The 22,008-nt window shown below is 45.4% G+C and overlaps 1 protein-coding gene across 1 annotated transcript in view; it reads right to left on the bottom strand.

The window, feature by feature from the left end:
- Nucleotides 1-22,008, bottom strand: part of DOK6 (docking protein 6) — a 1,435,463-nt gene that overhangs the window by 12,029 nt on the left and 1,401,426 nt on the right. The window lies entirely within an intron of this gene.

Raw genomic sequence — 22,008 nt, 5'->3', positions numbered from 1 at the left:
CGTCCAACTTCCAGTGGCGGGTCATGTTTTGATTCTTGAAAACTGTTGCTCTATCATCGGAGAACATTATGGCAACTATTCCTTCTTGCAAACTATCATGCTTCCACCAACTCATCCCGAAATCTGATCTCTGATTTACATGAAAAGGCCAAGCAAAATAGACCTGGTTAGGTTTTAACCCAGCATGTTCATATAAAAACTGGACTAACTTAGTTTCCTAATCTTCATCACAAAGACTAATGCCGTTTGAAGACAGGACTGGACCAGATGCTTTCACTAAGTTCTTTGCCTCTTTTAAGGAGAACAAAACTCTGGTTACCTCTTTCCCGGCGATCTCTATAAATCCAAACAATGCCAAGTCCTTTGTAGAGATATTCCTTAGCCTTTTAATGTTGGGAAATACATTTAGCAGTTTAGTCCTATTAAGTGGTTTACTAGCTGTCTGCCTTCTGCTCGCTCTAGATTTCATGTTTAGGAATAATATCGGAGGTCTTGTCTGCTTACAAACATCACCAACCTGACCTAGGGCAACACTATTAGGACCTGCTTAGCGTTTGCTTTTCACAGACTCAGTACCCCGACCAACCAGATTGGGAGGGATTCTCACCCTAGGGCCTTTGATGTTTTTGGCATTCCTATTGTTCCTAACATTTTTGTTTTTGTTGTCCACAACACACTCCTTTAACACTGTTGTATATTCCTTACTTTTCTTTCTCCCATTCCCCAAACACGTTTCTTGGGACTTTCCTGCCAAATTGCCAATCAGTTTAGTACAAACAACAATGATCCTCAAACGATTGGGGTAATGCAAAGATAAATATAGTTCAGAATCGATACTATATTCCAGAAGTCCAGCCAGACAACCGATTTAATTATTCATAATAAAGAATGCATACATATAGGAACAAATGCACTTGGGACACAGTCCTGTGTCCAATTAGAACAAAAACATTAACAAAACAAACAAGGCATTTCAGGCAAGACAGAGAGTGGAGCTTATTCGAGTATCCAGTGTTATAAGCTTTTGAAAAAAACAGCTATTGCACTTTTTTAACACAATGGAGTAACGTGCATGCTATTTTAAAGGGGGTCGACAACGTTTCGATCCTTTTAGAGGGGTGCCAGGATCATCATCAGGACTTAGATGCGTACATGCCTGATTGTGAACGAAATTGCCTGTAAAAGTGAGAGAACGACAACCGTCCAATGACGGGGGCAACTGCGGTGAGGGCTCACACGATATAGACTAGAGGCGAAAGCACGGTGGGTTCGCCGGTGGCGGTCAGAAATTTCCGCTATGTTAAAATTGAAGGAAGTCCAAGCGATGCTGTGGATGAGGGCACTCGGTTCACTGTAACCATCAGGACCTGGCTGGATCCCGTGCATTGTCACGCTGCCCTCATCCACAGCATCGCTTGGACTTCCTTTAATTTTAATATTGGAAATTCCCAACCGTCAAATAGCGGAAATTTCTGACCGCCACCGGCGAACCCACCGTGCTTTCGCCTCTAGTCTATATCGTGTGAGCCCTCACTGCAGTTGCCCCCGTCATTGGACGGTTGTCGTTCTCTCACTTTTACATGCAATTTCGTTCACAATCAGGCATGTACGCATCTAAGTCCTGATGATGATCCTGGCACCCCTCTAAAAGGATCGAAACGTTGTCGACCCCCTTTAAAATAGCATGCACGTTACTCCATTGTGTTAAAAAAGTGCAATAGCTGTTTTTTTAAAAAGCTTATAACACTGGATACTCGAATAAGCTCCACTCTCTGTCTTGCCTGAAATGCCTTGGTTGTTTTGTTAATGTTTTTGTTCTAATTGGACACAGGACTGTGTCCCACGTGCATTTGTTCCTATATGTATGCATTCTTTATTATGAATAATTAAATCGGTTGTCCGGCTGGACTTCTGGAATATAGTATCGATTCTGAACTATATTTATCTTTGCATTACCCCAATCGTTTGAGGATCATTGTTGTTTGTACTAAACGATTACCCAAGGTCCTCATCCACCTTCTGGGTTCCCTTGTTCTTAAAAATATATAATTGCCAATCAGTGGCATGTTTTTCTTCAATTTTTACTTGTTTTCCCCTAATAGCGGAAGCCCTTAAGGTTGGTGTCCTAACAGGTTGGCTGGGAGGGGCTATATCACCTAATCTCAAATGGTCCATACAATTCCTACCACCTCTCTTTTCCTGATCTCTCCTTCTCCCTCCTGCCCACAGCGAGACAACACCACATCTAGATAGGATCCTTATTTCCCAAATACACTTCCTCTCCTCAAAACTAGATAGGGACGTTTTGAAACAAAGATCCTACCATTAACATTGTCTGCGGCGGGGTGTACCTTATCTTGGGGAATGGACTGAGGGCCAGATTTGAGATTACATCCTTAGGTCCTTCTCCCACCGGAACATCTTTGTCTGCATCCTTTAATGATTTGTTGAAGGATTCGAGCAGTTGGATAAGCTTAACATTTTATGTATTATTCAAAACCAGAGTTTTTAACATTCCCTGGAAAGTTACGTGCATTAAAGAAAGGAGATTCAGCATTGACAGATCGTGGTTAAAATCTGAAACACTTCCCAGATATTTCATGATTATCTTGTAATAAACATTCATGCTGCAAATTTCTAACTGTTTCAATTGATGTTATACCTAAACCGACTCTCTTCGTAGAAACTAGGGACGATGAAGATCTTGGGGATCTAGTTCCAGGCACCCCCCCCCCCCCCATCCTCAGATCTAATTCCAGGCCCCCTGATTCTTGACCAGAACATTCACACAAAGGTTTCAAATGATCTGCGTCGATCTTCTTAACCTTTGGCCAAGCTGACCTGTCCAGAAAATGATGGGTTACCGAAGAAGAAAAACCCTAGCTAAAAGCCTTTTGAGGAGATACCTGGGCCTCACCGATAAAATAAACCACTCCCTTCTAGTGACCTCCAGTAGCAACCCCACTTGTGATGGAGCATTCCAATATACCACCAATATTACAGGAGGTAGATTGAAGAGAAGGGCTGGGAGCATGCATCCGTCCTGTACTTTCCTTATGGCATTTCAGCTTGGCGCAGTCCAGCTGGTAAATGCCACCTTGGCCAGAAGGGGAAGAGGATGTAAGTTCTATGACACCAGATTCCCTTACACTGAGTGGAATTTTCCTCTCAACTCCCATCTGCTCTTTAACTGTGCTTTCTTCCCCTCTTTTGGAACCGTTTGCTCCACTTGTACTCCCATTACCACTTCCTTTCCCTCTGGATCTCAGCGCACACTCCACCTTGGAGGGCCTGCTTTTTCCCACAGTTTTTGTTGATTTTATTTTTTTTAAAACACATTTTTATGGAAATTATATGGTAATTGTATGGAAAGTACCACGTTCTTCTCTATTCTACTCTGCTCTGCTTTTCTGATTTTCGGTCTCCCTTGTAGCTCCCTTGCAGCTCAATTGAAACACTGAGTCACTGAGACACTGACCCCAAGTGATTTAATATCACAAAAACCAGGTTTCACCAGGCTTCAAATACTCCCCAGGAGAGCACGGGTAGACGAGGGGGGAATACAGTGGAGCCACAGGGCACAAAACGCACGAGATTACAGATTAGCCTCAGCACTCAGGGCTTCCTGCACTGCAATCACCTAGTGCGTCCCCCCACTCTTTAGTATCTGCTGCCACTGGACTTAGTGATCCCACCATTTCCATGTCCACACTTTGCTCTTTTGGGAAGGACGAAGCAGGGCAAATAGAATAGAGTAACGATCACAGCTTCAATTGATTAAATTGGTTTGGCTCCTGAAGTTCAAGGGGTGTGGGGAGGACTAGAGTGAAATAAGGAGACTCCTCCTCACACGTCTACCCCTGATGACAAACACCAACCTTATTTTGCCTGAGCGACTCCAGTTAGTTTAAATTTACCAGCCGCTTCAGGGCTCTTAGACTTCATGGCCTCAGGGCTGCAGGGCTCAGGACAGCTGGTGTGTCTAACCGGCCCCTGTAACTGATCCGTCTGGTCACAGACTTCGAGACCGTTATGGATGCCCATTTCAGTCTATAAGTAATTAGTAATCACAATAGGGCAACCCACTATTCCCCAAGGAATTGGGTAAATCAGTTAAATAACAATAGGTACCTTGAGGATTTATTCAGAAAAAATTAATTAGTTAATTAAGTATTCGGGGCCCTTGAGAATGCTTGTTTCCGGTCCAGGGAAGACCTGGCTTGGCAGTTTGGGCTGGAGTGTTCCCATGAGGAACAGGGCCAAGACTGATTTGCATATGGCTGGGTCTGAACTGGGATGGCCAAGTGAGCTAAAGAACAATGATTGTTTTAACCTAGATCTGTGACTGGGGTGAGTGTCTGAAAGGTTTTAGCACTCCGTCCATCATCTCCTTGTGTTTGCTTTGCTCTTCATTGAACCATTCAGCCGAGGGTTACAGTCTTTTATTCACATGTTCAGTTATTGGTTCGATCTGATCTAGTGCACCCTCGATCCACTATACTACTTACTTGGGAATTGGCCGCTTCTATGCTATTCTCCAAAGCTGGGTAGTTCAGTTCCAAGGTTGAAGTGAAAGCCTCAGGAGTTACTTTAGCCCATCTTCAGGTTTTGGTTGGTTGATTTGAGGTGGCTGAATGCCCTGTAAGACAATTTAGCTAGCACAGAAGGAATGCAAAATGGTCGATCCATATAAATGGTAGGGGAGGGTCACTTCTTAAATTCCCCAGATTCATGAAGATAGGATCTAAAGTGTGACTCACATTATGGGTCAGGCCTGCACTAGTTGCCTCAGTTGAAGTGCTCCAAGATCAGCAACTAACTTTGAGACTGTGAGCAGCTTGTATCTCCGACACAGAGATTTAATTCACCAATAATGGGGAAGTTGGCATATTGAAGAGCATATTTGGGTACTATCCTGACTAATGAGGTACAGGAACTAGTGGCAGGGCCAAGAGGCCTATATGTTAGGAGCCCTGTTAAGATGAGATTGCCGGCAATCATAAGGGAGAAGACTGCTGCCTCACTCCTCACGATTGCCATCTCAGAGAGAGTATGTGAGAAGCCGGGTCAGTATATGGTGCTCATTTATGTAAGTGTAGCACCCCGCACTAGCCCGGGTGATACTTATGGTGATTTTAGGTGTTTAGATAACCATAGAAAGCTCTCTAATTGGTAGCTGTGACGAGCAGCCTTCAGGCTTAATCTAGGAGGAGTGCAAAGCAGCTTGTGTTGCCAGTGTCAAATCTTTTAATATAGCCTAACTGAAAAAGAACCACACTGTGTACTTATAAAAATAGATATTTATTACAATCACTCACTAAAATGTTACCATATCTCCTACCCGGAGATATTCACAATGCACACAGTACTTTGGACATAGAACAGTAGGTAGCACCAATACACAGTGGTCCCCAGGGGAAGAGACCAGACCATATATCCAAAGAGTGGGAAGCGAACCACGACCTAAGTCGAGACTGGACCCAGGAGACGTAGAAGAGTCGGGAACCACCCCAGGTGAGAGTCTAGGAAACCCCCCAAAGGTCGGGTGAGAAGAGAATACCCCACCGTGTACTCAATACACATCAGCTGGTACATCGCGGTTGCAGTCTTACCACAGAAGGACGAAAGAGTCTGTTGGAACCCACAAGTAAGTTCGAGTCAAAGAGTTCCTGAAGGCTGATGGGACAGAGTCTATGCCACACCGGGACGTCCAGGAGGCATGGAAGACAAAGGCCACTTGAGTTCAACAAAACAGGTTAGGTGAAGAGGCTTCAAGTACGGGTACACCGAATCTGTAGCTCTGCCGAGTCACGGGGATGCAGAGGACAACAGAATCGGTCCGTCCAACCAACCGCGTTGCATGGGTCAGGTATAGCAGGGAGAGACTTGTCAACAGAACCTCTCGATGTGTCTGACTCTGTTGGCACGAGTCAGTGGTGGTAACTGTTGCAGTCAACGGGTGATGGAAGCAATGCAGCAACATGGTGCACAGGGGTTTTGTTGCAAGGCATTCTATGAAGGATACTAGTCTCAACTCGACGAGAGGGTAGTTCAGGCTTTAAGGGAATGCCCATCCACCACCTGTGTTGCAGAGCTGTGTGGAGTCCGTTAGGGCCCAGGTACGATTGTGTCATGGTGCCTGGAGATGCAGGGGAGTGACTCCTTCACTCCAAGGGAAATAACTTTGGATATCTTTAGAAATCCACAGGACGAAACCTGTATGGAGCACGGACACTGATGGTGCAACAGGTTTGCAGGACAATGAGGTCAGGAGTCGATGGAGTCTTCTAGTTGCAGTCTCGGTCACAAAGGAAAGGAGGAAGTGATCAGTTTGACACGGTCAGCACGACTCAGCCAAGATGTCCAGACGGTCAAAGAAGAAGTGGAGTTGGATCTGAATCGAATTCCACAACACATCTAGGAACCCACCTACAGGTAAGCCCTTAAGCATACTAAGGTGAGGGTTGGGACGATTCAGAGGTCCCTCCCAGAGGAGGGGTCAGACAGTGGGGAGGATACTACCATGTCCTTTGTCCAGTTTTGCACCAGAGCGGGGAGCCATCGGCTCCCGGATCTGGTTTGAACTGGAGTATGCAAGGAGGGCACCAAATGTGCCCTTTCAGCACACTATGTGGCACTGGCAAGCGCCCACACCCCCGCTTCAATACACTAAGTCCTGTCTGGGAGGTGGTCACACCTCCCTGTGACAGGACGCCTATTGTCCTACCTTCCCCTGCTCGGGCCTGGCTCAGCAGCAGGAGGGCAGAATCGTATCTGTGGTCGGCAGCAGCCCTAGGTTGCTGTCAGGCTCTGTAAGATTGGTCCCAGGAGCATGAAGGGACTCGCGGAGGGGCCCCACTGTGGATGGAATTATACCTCCTACACCGGATATGGTGTTGGGGTATGATTCCAACATGTTTGACACCAACCATGCCCAGGTTCGGTCCAGCCAGTTTAGAGATGGTCCTCGTGGAATGACGCATGGCCTCTCTATATCGTAATGGCTTATTCACTTACAATGTCTGGAGAGGCACCCTGCCTTTGGGACTGAAACGCCTGCTAGAGGGGTGACTTATAGGTCTCAAGTGCAGTGAGTTTTAGATATAATGTAACATATCTTTTGCGAGTGGTGCATGCACTAACCCACACAGGCTGCAATGACAGGCCTGTAGTGGTAGTTTGTAGGGTCCCTCATGGGTAGCATAACACATGCTGCAGCCCATAGGGGAACCCTGGGTTACCCGTGCCCTAGGAACCTTAGTACCATATACTAGGGACTTACCCGGGTGCCCCGGCAGCCCAATAGGAATATACCAAAACCAATTTATGGAGGAAGCACAGTGACTGGGGTCCTGATTAGCAGGATCCCAGCCAGACTAGTCAGAAAACAGTTGAACACCAGCAAAAAGTGTGGGTACCATGAAAGTAGATCCTACTTTTCTACCGCTTACAATGAAGAGAATTTTTAAATGCTATAGCTAACCCATCTCCTCTCAACCGAGGCCTGTCCAACCAAACAATGGTGTAGCCCTGAGGCATGGCCCTCAGAATGTCTGAAGCTGAGCTCTCTGGCAAAATTTCAAACAGTTCCGAACTGTGCTTGGCCAATGAGCGGCAGTTAAGAGAATAAAGCTGTGCAGACACCAAAGCCCAAGAAAGAGCTTCCACTGCAACTTTATGCCCCAAGGATAAAGTAGGATTGAATCCACACTTACCGCAGTATGAACGTGGTAGAGTAAGGTCCAAACTATTACAGTGTTGAGAAAGGTTGCTTGAGCCAGAGCCCTGAATTCTGTATTGTATGATGGCTGGTGTCCAACAAGGATGGAGCCTGGCCCGTGGCCCCATCCAGCCCCAAACGGGCACAGATGGGCTTGCCTTAGGAACGGTACGGCTGCACAGCTGCCATCCTTGAATAGCCGACCTCTAAAAGGGGGCATGGCTACACTGCATGCTCGTTGGGGTGACCAACAAACTGGGGTCCAGAAACCACACTCCCACTGGATGGCTTCCCAACCAGGAATGAGCTTCTGGAGTAATTAAAAGCGAAATTAAAATAAATTATGTCAAAATAACACATAAGTCAATTCAAACTGCCAGTAGCCTGTCTAAGATGGCTGCCAGTGAGCCGGAGCCAGGCTACTCCATGCAGGCTATAGAGCTACAAGGAAATGAAAGAGATGTCGCTACTAAGAAACTTGTAGCAGCAGGGTAGATCGAATACTACTGGAAAGAGCAGAAACCTAGAGCGGCCGTGCAGCTGGCATCCTTAAATAGCCAAACTCTAAAAGTGGGCTTGGCAACACTGCATGCTCGCTGAAACGGGGGGCCCAACAAAACAAAAACTGGGGTCCAGCAACCCCACTCCCCCTGGATGGCTTCTGAACCAGGAAGGAGCTACTGGTGTAATTTTTTTTTTTTTAATTCAAACTTCACAAAGCATTTGTCTGCGTATTCGTCATACATAGTATAGCATTGCGTTGTCATAGGAATTTTTTTTTCCTATCAATTAGTTCGACAATCCACATAGCTGCTTATTACGGCGTGACATGTCCATTTCGACCGTTGGGGATATACATAAGCTGCCCCTGTGCGTGGTCCACCCGCCCCCCTTCCTGTCCCATTTTTTGGGGCAACCTGTGGATGTATAAACTTCTTTCTCAGCAACCATACATTTACCCATTTCCGCTGCCCAATGCCTGGCTATTGATGTAATTAAAAGCTAAAGCTAAATAAATTGTGAGAAAAGAAGACATAAACAATTAAAACCTCGGGTAGCCAGTCTAAGATGGCTGCCAGTAAGCAGGAGCTAGGCATCTCCGTGCGCGCTACAGCGCTACAAAGAAATGAAACAGATGCCATTGCTAGACAACTTGCAGCAGCAGGGTAGATTGAATACTCCTGGATGGAACAGAAATCTTGAGCAACCGTGCAGCGGCCACCTTTAAATAGTTGACTTCTAATGGGGGCGTCGCTACACTGGGTGCTCGCTGAATCTGGGGGGGGCAACAAAACACAAACTGGGGTCAAGCAAACCCACTCCTCCTAGTTGGCATCTCAACCAGGAAGGAGCGACTGGTGTTATTAAAAACTAAAGTAAAATAAATTGTGAGAAATGAACACATAAAATAATTGAAACCGCTGGTAGCCAGTCTAAGATGGCTGCCAGTGAGCCTAAGCCTGGCAAGTCTGTGCACGCTAGAGCACTACAAGAAAATGAAGGAGATGTCGCTGCTAGGCAACTTGTAGCAGCAGGGTAGGTTGAATATTCCCGGAAAGAGCCAAAACCAGAAACCTAACACAAGTAATTATGCATTTCTCTGAATTAATGCATAAAATGCTGACAGCACAGGTAGCAAAGAGTGAACAGGGACTGATTCTGCGGCCGACTTGTGTTCTCTAAAGTTCACACACCAACCTTGAGTTATATGTATAAACTTTAGACTACTCAAATGCGAAAGAAACAGGCATGGGGCTCAGTGCTGAGCCAGGGCAGCACTTAATGATACGGCCCCTGGCGTTCTTGTAAAATAACTATATTGTTTTTTTAAGTTGTGGAATTCGTGCACACACCTCAAGGTCGGAGTGGCCCATTGGGCAACCTGGAAGTGCCCGGAGGGCTAGTCTGACAGATCAGTCTATAGGCTGGTGTTTAGGTGTTTTTTGGCCTGTTTTATGGTCTTGTGGGCCAGTTTTTACTGTTGATTTCTCTGGTATTACTAAATCATTAACTGCATCAAGCACAAATACATGATGTCTCATATACCTTGTAAAACACATATACAGCTTGTCTTTACAAGTTTAAAACTGCCCTGATTTGCAAATGAATGAGCTCTGCCAACATTGCCTATGTGTACAAGGATAAATGACGAGTTAGCTTGCTTCCGGGTAATCTACCTGACCAGGGTGTTGTGGGTGCTTTTCTGTGCCATATACAAAATTAGTTTAACAATCTTCCGCTCCAACCAGCTAGGTCGATTCCTTACTGTTAGAAATGGGGGTCTCTAGTTGGCAGAGGTAGGTACCTTTGTCCAAATAGAGACCCTTGCTTCTAGTCAGGGTAAGGGGGATACACACTCTAGATAACCCCTGCTCACCCCCTTGGTAGCTTGGCACACGCAGACAGACTTTTCTCAAATGCAATGTGTAAAGTATTTGTACCAACACTCACAGTAATACAGTGATAATGCCACAAATGGACACCACACCAGTTTGGAAAAGTAAGGTATCTTTATCTAAACTTAACAAGACCAAAACAACAAAAATCCAACATACAAGTATTAATAAAAATGACTTTCAAAAGGTTTTAGCAACTGACTCCATAGAAAACTATGGATGCATGATTTCTTGCAAAATACCTGTCGTGACAAAATTCACCAAGCCAAACAGCCACAGCGATGGGAAGCGTTGAAAACCAAAGAGTTGCGTCGATTCCTGAGACCTTTGTGGATGTGAAGCGACAGTTCCGCTGGATACAGGGGAGCGGTGCGTCGGGTCCGGTCTGTAGGGGGAAGCGATGCCTTGATTCTGAGACGACTCCGATCCGCGGGTGATGTGTCGGGGAAAACTTGCCACACAGGGACGATGCGTGGAAATCAGAGATGCGTCGGCGAGCGATGCTGCAGCGTCAAGCAGTGCTGCGTTGATTTCTTCAGCCGCGATCCCTCGATGCGTCGATTCTTGCAGCGGCGAGAGGCGCTGCATCACTGCATAAGTTTCAGCAGCGGCGGTGCGGGGAGATTCTTCTCGCACCATGGTGTTGCGTCAGAAAAACTGTTGCAAGAAGAGCAATGTGTCGATTTTCTTGTTGTTGCATTGCTTTTCAGCTCCAGCAGCAGAAACAACCTCCCAAGGCCACACACAGTCACAGGAACTCCTGGCAGGTCAGAACTCCCAGCAAGGAAGTTCAGGGAAGCTGGGGGAGAAGTCTTTGTGTTCCTGAGACTTCAAAACATGAGGCAAGCTCTACTCAAGCCCTTGGAGACTTTCCTCAAGCAGCGGACACAGCACACAGCAAAGTCCTTCTTCTTTTCTTGGCAGAAATAGCAACTGCAGGCCATCCCCAGACACACAGCAAGGGCAGTACTTCTCCTCAGTTTCTCCAGCTCTTCTCCTTGGCAAAGGTTCCTCTTGATTCCAGAAGTAGTCTAATGTTCAGGGGTTTAGGTCTAATACCCCAAAATGTATGTGTTCTCTTTGTGAAAGGGCGGCTGAGCTCAGTCCAAACCAGTTCTGTCCTCGCTGCTTCAGCTGCCAGGCAGGAGGTGGAGCCAGCATTGTGTTAGGCAGACAGGCCTTATTCAGGTGCAAGGGAAATTTCTCCCACCACTCTAAATGCAGCCCAGGTTCATTCAGCCCACCCCTGACTCATTCAGGAAAGGCAGGACACACATCAACCCCCTTCGGTGAATGTCTGAGCGAATGCACCTTCCCAGCCACTGACACTCCAAAACCAGACAGTCAATACACAAACAGGCAAAGGCACACAGAATGGTTAAACAAGAAAATACCTACTTTCTAAAAGTGGCATTTTCAAACACACAATTTAAAAACCATCTTTAGTAAAAGATGTGTTATTAAATTCTGAGTTCAGAGAGCCTAAGCTTTATTTTTCTATCTTATCCCTATGAGAATATATGCTTGTAAAATGTTACAAAGCATTCCTCATTTTGTCCTATGGGGCAAGATAGCCTTTCAATAGTGAAAAACGAAATTGGCAGTATTTCACTATCAGGACATGTTACACATATCAGTACATGTCTTACCTTTAACATACACTGCACACTGCCAGGGGGGTACCTTGGGCCTACCATAGGGGTGTCCTATATGTAAGAAAAGTGAAGGTTAGGGCCTGGCAAGTGGGTGCACTTGCCAAGTCGACATGGCAGTTAACAACTGTGCACAGGCACTGCAGTGGCAGGTCTGAGTTACCCTTTCAGAACAACTCATGTGGATGGCACAATCAGTGCTGCAGGCCCACTAGTAGTATTTGATTTACCAGTCCCGGCACACTCAGTGCACTTTACTAGGGATCTACTAGTAAATCAAATATGCCAATCAGGGAGAACCAATCATAATAACAATTTACACAGAGAGCATATGCACTTTAGCACTGATTACCAGTGGTACAGTGCCCAGAGTCCTAAAACCAACAACAGGTCAGGAAAAAATAGGAGGAAGACGCAAAAAGTTCGGGGAAAACCCTGCAAAAAGGGCCAAGTCTAACACTTACATTAACATTTACATATATTGTAAAGGAAACATTTTTCATGAGAAAAGACACAGCCTGTCAGAACGGGCCACGAGATACCTTTAACAGCCTGTCTGAAGCAGAGACAGCCGGCAGGAAACGAAAAGCAATGCATGTTCCTCTCTGGGCATCCATGAGCTGACAGAGCAGAAACAAAATACACTCGAAAAAAGCATCATGAATTTCCAAAAGGCTGTAAGAAAATGAAAGCCTTGGTGGAAATAAAATGAATCCGCTGTAAAGGAGTGCCGAGGGAATCGTATTTTATGGCCACATAGAAATTCAATGGCAGTGAAAAAGGGCCATTATAAAAACGAGCTAAGTATTGAATGACCTGGAAAAGAGGGGAAAGGATCTCACAGTAATGGCGCCACGTGGGATACGTAAGCGCGTAACTTCAGCCACCTGACATAAAAGGGACTCATTTTCTCTGGCGAGTGACTGTTGATTTCAGACTCAAATAGATTTATGAGACAATTTCCCTTTTACAGCCTCGAAAACTACTGCAACCAAACAGTTTTAAAAGAGGCAGCTCATTTCTACACAGCTGGCCACGAGATTTATCGGTATGAAAAATCTCACGTCGTTTTTCTGGCTTTTGTCACTCCCATCCCCGGGGATATTTCAAACTTCTACTGTAGATAATGTCAAGCTCTTAAACATGCCCTGAGGCTACGAAAATAATATGAGGAGGGGAAAAGAGCAGACAATAAATGCATTAAAGACTCCACACTAAAATTCATGAGTGCAATAAGATGTTTTGTGACTCCCAAATTCATGGTCCTCCAGTGAGGATGTATTTATTTATTTATGCGCAGAATACTCTGGGGCATATTTATGAGTGGCTTGTGCCGCGTTGTGTCACGTATTGTGTATGCCACAACGGCGGCACAAGCAGTAAGTCATATTCATAAAACTAGGCATTTGCAAAAATTTGTCAGTTTTCAAGAGTTGAGTGGGGCAAAAGCTGTGCTGAAAGCAGCGGTACCACGCAAAAGTCAATATATGAATGTAGGCGCTCCCCACAAAATCCGACGCAACTGTAATGCAGTGGTATTTTGGGGTTTCCCAACGTATCACGCATCTTTGGGAAGCGCAATGAAAACCATGAAATGCGCCACAATTGCTGCACATTGGAAAACCAGGCGCAGGAAATCAATCAATCAACATTTGAAGAGCGCAAAGCTGTGGCCCCTGGGTGTATCGAGGCGCTGGAGTGGGAGGTATGTCTTGAGGAAATGGCAGGATGAGGAAAGGAATTAGCTGAAAGACACAAAAACAGACGGCAGACACGCGAGTGAGCAGGAATGGCAAAACAGAGGGCAGAAAAAAGAACAGAAAGGCTAAATAGAGGGCAGAACAAATAGCACAAAAGGCAAAACGGAGCAGAGAGGGCAAAACAGAGGGCAGAAAAATGAGACAAAAGGCCAGGCAGAGGGCAGAAAAGAAAAGAAAGGGAGCAGAAAAAGGCAAAACAGAGAGAAAAAAAACACGCAAAAAAAGGCAAAACAGATGTTGGATAAACGAGCAGAAAAAGGCAAAACAGAGAGCAGAAAAACAAGCAGAAAAGGCAAAACAGAGGGCAGAAAAAGGCAAAATAGAGCAAGGAACGATCAGAGGAGGCACAAACAGAGGGCAGCGGGTAGACAGGCAGTAGAGGGTGAAGGACTGCAGGCAAGCTGGACAGGAGAACAGTTGCAGGGGGAGCTGGCACGAGGGCTTACTCAATGAGGTCACGATGTGGCTTCCACTAAATAGGCTCTGGGGGAGGAGGGAAACGTTGGAAGGAGGGAAAAAACAAGCATAACAAGGCAAAACAGAGGGAGAAGAATGCGCAGAAAGGAAAATAGAGCAGAAGAGGGCAAAATAGAGGGCAGAAAAATGAGCAGGAAAGGCAAAACAGCAGAAAAATGAGAAGCAAAGGCAAAACAGAGCAGAAGAGGGCAAAACAGAGAGCAGCAAAAAGGGCAGATAAGGCAAAACGGAGGGCAGAAAAATAAGCAGAAAGGCAAAACAGAGGGCAGGAACAAAGCAGGAATGGCAAAACAGCGGCAGAAAAACAACCAGAAAAAGGCAAACCAGTGGGCAGAAAAACAAGTAAAAAAGGCAAAGCAGAGCAAGAAACTAGCAGAGGAGGTATAAACAAAGGGCAGCAGGTAGGCAGCAGTACAGGGTAGTGGACTGCGGGCAAGCTGGACACGACAGCTGTCACAGGGGGAGCTGGCACCAGGACCTGCTCAACGATGTCACACTGCAGTAATGCACCTGCTTCATTTTACTCAGGAAAATCTCCTAAGAACAAAACTGCCCTAAAACACTATTTAGAGTAGTCCAAGATCTATCAGACCCTTGACATATTTCTCCCACCCTTCACCGTCTCACTCTCAATGACAGGAGCTTGCTGGCTTCTTCATTAAAAGTTAACAGATATTCAGTCCACCTTGACCACAACCAGAGCTGATAATATTAATCTAAAGCATGATAGACCCAGCCCTTCTTTTACCAAAGTTGCCTCTCCATGCTTTGCTACTATGAAATGACTGAAGAAGACCCTTTGGCTTCTCTTTTTTCTGTTTTTATTGTGGCAATGTCTTATAGTTGGGGGCAGACAGGGCTACTTTAGAAGCCTGCAGGTCGTCCAGAATTCCACAACAAGGCTTATTTTGCACTTTCCAAAAAACTCCTCAACATCTGGGCTTCTTCGCAAACTCCACTGGCTCCCAGTGAGCAAGCGTATAGAATTCAAAACACTTTGTTTCATGCGCAAGATCCACTCCTGCTCAGGATCACGGTACTTGCAAAAACTCAGGAATCTATATCACTCTACTTGCACCCTGCGCTCAAGCAGTAGATTTCTGTTCACACAGTTCCGAGAGTCAAATCTCAGTCAATTAATGTAAAACTGACGCAGTCAATTAATAAGCTGTCAAACATGTCATACACAAGTAAATGACATAGAATTAAGTGCAACAAGGGTAAGATATCAAAGTGTACTCAGGATCCTAAACTCAACGCTCTCTTGCCACATCAATGATGTCATAATTGAGGCATAGAAGTACTGAATTAAGTACAAGACATCACATACGTCCATGTGAAATCTGAAAGTGCAGCGCATATGTATGCAGTATAAAGATACCTTTATCTACATCAATTTGTTCCATATAAAAACAGCCAACATTTCCATACATCTGTGTCAATCTTAGTTTAGCATGACACCTTGCCATACAAAAAAGCATTAGCTGTTGTTTGACAAAAAAAACTATATAAATACTCATGTCAATTTTGGAAATTCACTACATGCACTGAGTAAATAGCCATGCAAAATTAAGTGAACAAATCAAAGGCTGTGCTAATGTCATGTAGGCAAGCAAGGACATCATAGATGACAAAAGGACAAATGTATGTGTGAGTGTCAAATATGTTGACACTGTCACAACCTACATAGGGCTAAATATATGTAAGTGATTCTGATAGGTTTGTAACTTTGCACACATAGTGGGTTCAAATAACTGAGTTGTTAAGAACATTCCAAAGTACTTATCATACAAAGCTGCTTCCCAAACACGACAGTCATCATGTAGAAGTATCCTATGTTTTAGGACTTGGGCAATACATGTAAGGACACAAAGAACTTCAAGATACATGTTTAAAGCCAAGGCCAACAGTATCAAACACATATCTGTTAAAAGTGTAAGTTTGTCTGCATGCACATTACACATGGTCAGTTACATCTCAGCAACAATGTGCAAATTAATTAAATATTGTCTTTCTGTACTTTTCAAGTGATTAGGATATGGGTTGCAGCCATGGGTCTTGACCACCATCAATAATCCTCAGATAGAGGCCGAAAAATGATTTAGCACTGCACTCACCAGGACAAAGAATGTGTTGAGAGGAGCTTGAGGGTTCTAAAGCCAGGTACCAATGCCTGGATATTATGTCAGTCGGAAGACTAGTGTCCTCACCCCTTATGATGTGTAAAACCATAAAACCATTCTAGTATGAGCTATATTGCACAACACCTGTTTAAAAACAAATGTCCCAGGAGATTATAAGCCACAAAATCTAGAGGAACTGGAAGATGAGGAAGGCAAAGATGAAAAATGTCAGCACTCAATGGCACGTTGGTGAAGACGTGACCAAATTGTGGCCAACATTTTTATTTAATCAATATCACCTTATAGTAATACTGACAGAAAATATGCCAATTTATCAGCCAATAAATAGTTTTGTGAACTCACTCATTGTGTTGTGTATATGTGAATGTCAATTTACAACTCTTGTCACTCACATCTTCTCAACTAGATGTAAGCCTCAACATGAAACAATCATGTTGTCTGAGCTGTCAATCAATATGAGGCCATACCTCCAAATAATATTAAATCAATGCTTCAAGCATTGTGATGCAGTGTACTGCATGAAAGGAACAGGGCAGGATTGCCACATATCTTGTTAGTAATGGGCCATTTATCTCCTCACGCGCTTAAGCAGTGCAGTGCCGCAAACCAAGCTGTCTTGCTGTGTTCTGCAGCAGCAACATGTGTTTCATATGGTGTTCAGTGTATGATGGATCACAAATCTCCCAAAAAGTTAGTCTCTGGGGCTAACTCCACATTGAAGTGTGTCTCACATATGGACTAGCATGCAGAATGCCAGCACCCTACAGGAGCAACTGTTGCCATTGGGCACAGGCTCAGAATTCAGCACACATTGAAAGCAGAATAACGAAGAGAAATGTCACCCCAGGAAATCTGGGAATGTGTCAAAAACCATGGGAGTTTGGTGGTAACACCCAAGCAAATGCCATGAAATGCCTCCCTAGTACAGAGTAAGGCAAAGCAGCAATTTCAGCTGCATTGCTTTACATGAGATTTATGAAACCACTCAGCGATAGGCTAGGTGGCCTTGCGTGGCTTCATAAATCTCTAATTTGGGCTGCATTGTGCATATACCGCATTCTATAGTGCAAGCGCCATGCAACTGGAGTCATACATATAACCTTTAGTGCAGAAGTGGCTACCCAGCTACATTACATGGAGGACCTTGGCTTACTTTGTGCATAAGACATGGTGGGAAAGTAGGATTTGCTTCTTATGGTTACCCCCAATTTTTGTTTGATGTTACACTGTTTTTGACTAGTCCGACTGGGATCCTGCTAATCAGGACCCCAGTCTATCGGCTTTCTCCTTAAATGTTATGCCATGTACGTAGATACACTCCATATTGGATACTGGGGTACCCTTATAAGTCCCTAGTATATAGTAGACATGTACCCAGGGCATAGGTACCCCAGAGAAAACCCATGGGCTGAAGCATTTATTATGCCACCTATGAGAGGCCATGCAAAATGGAACTACAGGCCTGCCATTACAACATGTGTAAGACAGTGCATACACCACTTACGATAGATATAGGTTTACTACATCTATAGGTCACTACACTTAAAACCTATAGGTCACCCCTATAGCAGGCCTTGACAATCCTGAAGGCAGGGTGCTGGGTTTTACATGAGAGGGTGCCCTTGCATGAGCAGAGCCCCTCTGCAGCCTTCGGAGACCATTCTCCCGGGTTGTCGGTGACACAGCCAGACACAGAGGTAGAGGTGCATTATAACCTCGCGGTAAATGCTATCTCGAAAATGGTTGAAACAAAACATGTTGTCTTTAGTATCAAACACCTTGGAATCATACCTCCACACTGGTAACCGCTGTGGGAGGTATTATTCCACCCTTCTGAAGCAAGCTTCATGGGTCACTGGTGTTTCTGGTACCAGCCTTCGACCCGGACAGCACAAAATGGATGCTGCCGACCAGAGACACGTTTCTGCCCTCCTGCTGCTAAGCCAAGCTCAAGCAGAGGAAGGCAGCACAATAGGCATCCTGTCATAGGGAGGTGTGACTACCTCCCAGACAGGATTTAGTGTATTGGAGCTGGGTGGGTGCACTTCCAAAGTGCCTGAAAGTCTGCACGAGGGGCACATTAGGTGTCCCTGTGCATAGTCCAGTTCAAACCAGATCTGGGAGCCGTTAGCTCCTGCTCTGGCACGAAACTGGACAAAGGACATGGGTGTAACCACCCCCCTGTGCTGACCCTCTAGGACCCTAGATTCGATGTGGACAAGATTCTGAACAAGAAACCACTGACCTTCGACTATCTGGACACGCTGGACTTTGCTGGACTTTGACTGGGCCCAACGTCATCTCCCTCTCCATCCAAAGCATCATCTGTGCTCATTCACCATACAGGCTCCATGCAGGATCTGTGGAGCATCAAGGACAACTGAAGTATCTCCCTTGGAGTGTACGAGTAACTCCCCTGCATTTGCAGGCACCAAAATGCAACTGATCGGTCTGCTTATCCTGAGCTTCTGCAGACTCCGAAGGCTCCAGCAGCACAGGAGGTGGGCTCATACGTTCCTTAAGGTTGAGCTGTCCTCCTAGTTTGAGGCCAGTATCCCTCGTGGGGACTGCATAACCCGAACCTCTGTGCACTGCATACTTTTGCAATTACATATGCTTGTTGGTGTTCCCCAACTTTGTACATTGGGCTGTCGATACCCCTCACCTCAACGCATATTTCCTACAAAGGACTTTGGCCACCTCACACTCTGTGCCCTGCAAGCTGTTGCTTTGTGAAACTGCTAGAGGTCCCACCAGGACTCCTGTGCCTTCGGCCTGTGGGTTCATTTGAAGGACAACACTGCTTTTCTCTGGCTCCCCTGGTTGATCTAGGCCTGCCCTGACTCCTCTTGCTGTGGTGAGTCCTCGGCTGGGCCAGACTGTAACCTTCTTTGACCTTCTTCTTGGGTTGCCCCTGCTAAGGCTTAATGGTGCTTCCGCCGGACACCGACCCCTTAGCACTCGACATCCTTTGTGGGACAGCTCGCATCCGGGTCCTGGTCATCATCAACGTCTCCTGGTCCCTGCAGCTGTAGAGTCAAGGTCTCCTTCTTCACACCTGAAGCACCCAACATCAGTGGGCATTCATCTTCCGAGCCCCTGGTCAGTTCTGAGTGACCCAGACTCTGTCCCCTCTGCTTTCAGGTTCCTTCCATCAAGAATCCACCTGCGGATTTCACCGGACACTTTTTTTCTTTCCAGCAGTGGCATTTCTTTGTAGACTCCCATTGAGAATGACAGTGGTTTCCGACGCCACTTCAAACCTGTGCACCCGGCTTTCCTGGGATAGGTAACTCTGGAACTTTGGTATCCACGGGTGGAGTGGCTCTCCAATCTTCTATGTTCCAAAGGGTTTCCTCGTAATCCACTGGGAAGGGTCCTTTAACTTTAACACTGTAAATACGACTCTTCCATTGAATTGCACGTAGCACGATGTCGTGTTCTCACACTGCACCCGTCCTCCGTGGGGTCCCTACCTACTCACCTTGGGTGGTTCCTTCTGGTCCCAGCGATTCTACACATTCTAGACTGTGACTTAACTTCAGTCGTGGTTCTTATAGCACTATTTTAGTATATGGTTGGTCTCCCCCTGGAGCCCACTGTGTATTAGTGCTACTTACGATTGTTTCTGTGCTTAAGTATTGTGTGCTTTGTGGTTATCTACGTGTAGCAGATACTGTGAAGTATTTAAGGTGTTATAATAATAAATGTATATTCTTATAACTACTATGTGGTTCTCCTTTTATTTAAATAAATACAATGAGGTTACATTCTGGTAAAACAAGCTGCTAACATTTCTTCAAAACTAAGCCTGAAGGTAGCTCTCCACAGCTACCACTTGAATAGCGTCCATAAGGTTATCTTTGACCTCTTAAATCACCATAAGGGTTGTTTGGGCTTGTGCAAGGTGCCCAGTTTAATTAGTGGACATCATATACCAGGCCAACTTCTCACAGACACACACTGGAGTACTGGGAGCCAGCCTGTTCCCTAAGTGTGTGTTGCATCTGTGATACATCATAAGGAAGGAGTATAGACACATCACAGGAAGAGTGAAATTGGGCTCATTGGGAGTGGAGCATAGGCCCCAGGATAAATCTTAACATGCACATTTGACTGTGGGGGACATCCAGATGTGTATCGGGTAACATGCCAAAATTGATGTGTGAGCATTCAGCTCTTGATTCCTTCCTTGCGGTTTGCCTGGCCTCCTGTCATGAAGTCTTAGGGACATGAAAGACTCCCATTCACCCATCCTGCCAAGTGGTGCTGCCCCAGTCCTGAACAAATGGAAGTGGACAAAAGGTGTATGCTCTAGCAGATGCTGAGCTTCTACTGCAGATCCTGCACATCAGCCCTGTGACGCGCATCTGAACCTGTGCATCACACCAGTTGTACGGGTAGGAACTTGCGCATCACTACCATTGTGTGGGATTTACTGTGGCTGCAGAAGTGCTACTGTGCAGTGCATCATCACGCAATGTACATGTGCATAGCAAAGCGTCAGTACAATTGACTCAAATGTCAAAAACATGCTGGTTACACCCAGGAAAAGAAGCAGTTGGTGTGGCAGGCTGCATACTACGAAGTGTGAAAGTTAGTTTCACCTTCTTTTACAGTCTGTTTGTTTGAGCTGTTTGGTGGTGGTGTTTGGAGAGTGTCTGGTGTCAATTGTGTATTTTTTGTGTCTTTTTGAAGTAAATTGTCAAAGTATTTGTCTCTGTAATATTGGGTGTTTGTGAAGGTTGGATTTTAACATATTAGGTGTAGTAATTAGTTTAAGGGGTATTTGCTTGGGGTGTATTGGGTTAAGGAGGAATAGGGTCATGTTGGGAAAGGTAGGGGTAAAGATTAGACTGAGGGAGAGGTTGAGGCCTCATATGGCTTATCATGCATTACCTATTCCACATTGTTGCCTCTTGGGTCTTGGGGTAGGGTCAGCCAGAGCTACCCCTCCCAAGGACAAGAAAGATCACTGGAAGCAGGTGCATTGACACATGTGCCAGGTCTTCAGAGGGGATTGCACCATCTCTCAGCTCAAATATCAGTGGGCTGATGATGTGGCAAGTGAGGATGATCTAATGGACTTGCTGGAATTGAAGATAAGAGTTCCCGTAGGTATGTTTGTATGCATGTATCATCGGCATGCAGTAATATTGCTATATCAGTCATACAAAACTAAAAGATTGAAGGGGCTAGTTTTTAATGTGGCAGATTGAATTTGCACCATGCAAGTTGCTTGAAGTGCAGTGCAAAAATAAAAGTGCAACTATTTAAGCAACATAAGGGCACTTTGTATGCCTCGAGTGGCTAAATAAATGCAATGTAATGCAAAGCAGGGCCGACTGCTGCACTGCCTCAAGCGGCTGTTCTATGGGTGGTTGTTCACATTGAGCACTCATGGATTTAAAAGCATCCCCTGATTTAACATACATGATTGATCGGGAAATGCTCCAAAAATGCCAGACCTACATAGGTGATAGGTAAGGAAGAAATATATGTTCAATCCCAATTTATGTTAAAGTTTCTATGTGTGCAGCATTGTGCAACACACGTAGACAGATGAAATTGCCTCAGGTAATTGTGTTGTGCAGGAAGGTGGCTCTTACAGGACAAAATAACACAAACCTGCTTGCAAGGCATGCACCCTTACGTCAATTGCCGCTAGTCAGCACTTTGTGCACCAGCTCCATGAAAGGTTTGATATCGTACCTACAATGTTACATACAGTGTATACCTGTCCTTTCCTATCGCAGCACTACTTTAGAATGCCTAGGCCAATGGTTTTACCCTAGTGTCATGGTGAAAGGGGGCCTGATATGATGCTTCCCAGCAGTACTGAAAACATTACATGCCTGA

This window comes from Triturus cristatus, chromosome 5_1 (assembly GCF_964204655.1).
Source record: "Triturus cristatus chromosome 5_1, aTriCri1.1, whole genome shotgun sequence".
NCBI classification, from domain to species: domain Eukaryota; kingdom Metazoa; phylum Chordata; class Amphibia; order Caudata; family Salamandridae; genus Triturus; species Triturus cristatus.
This window is presented reverse-complemented; position numbering and strand designations above follow the sequence as displayed.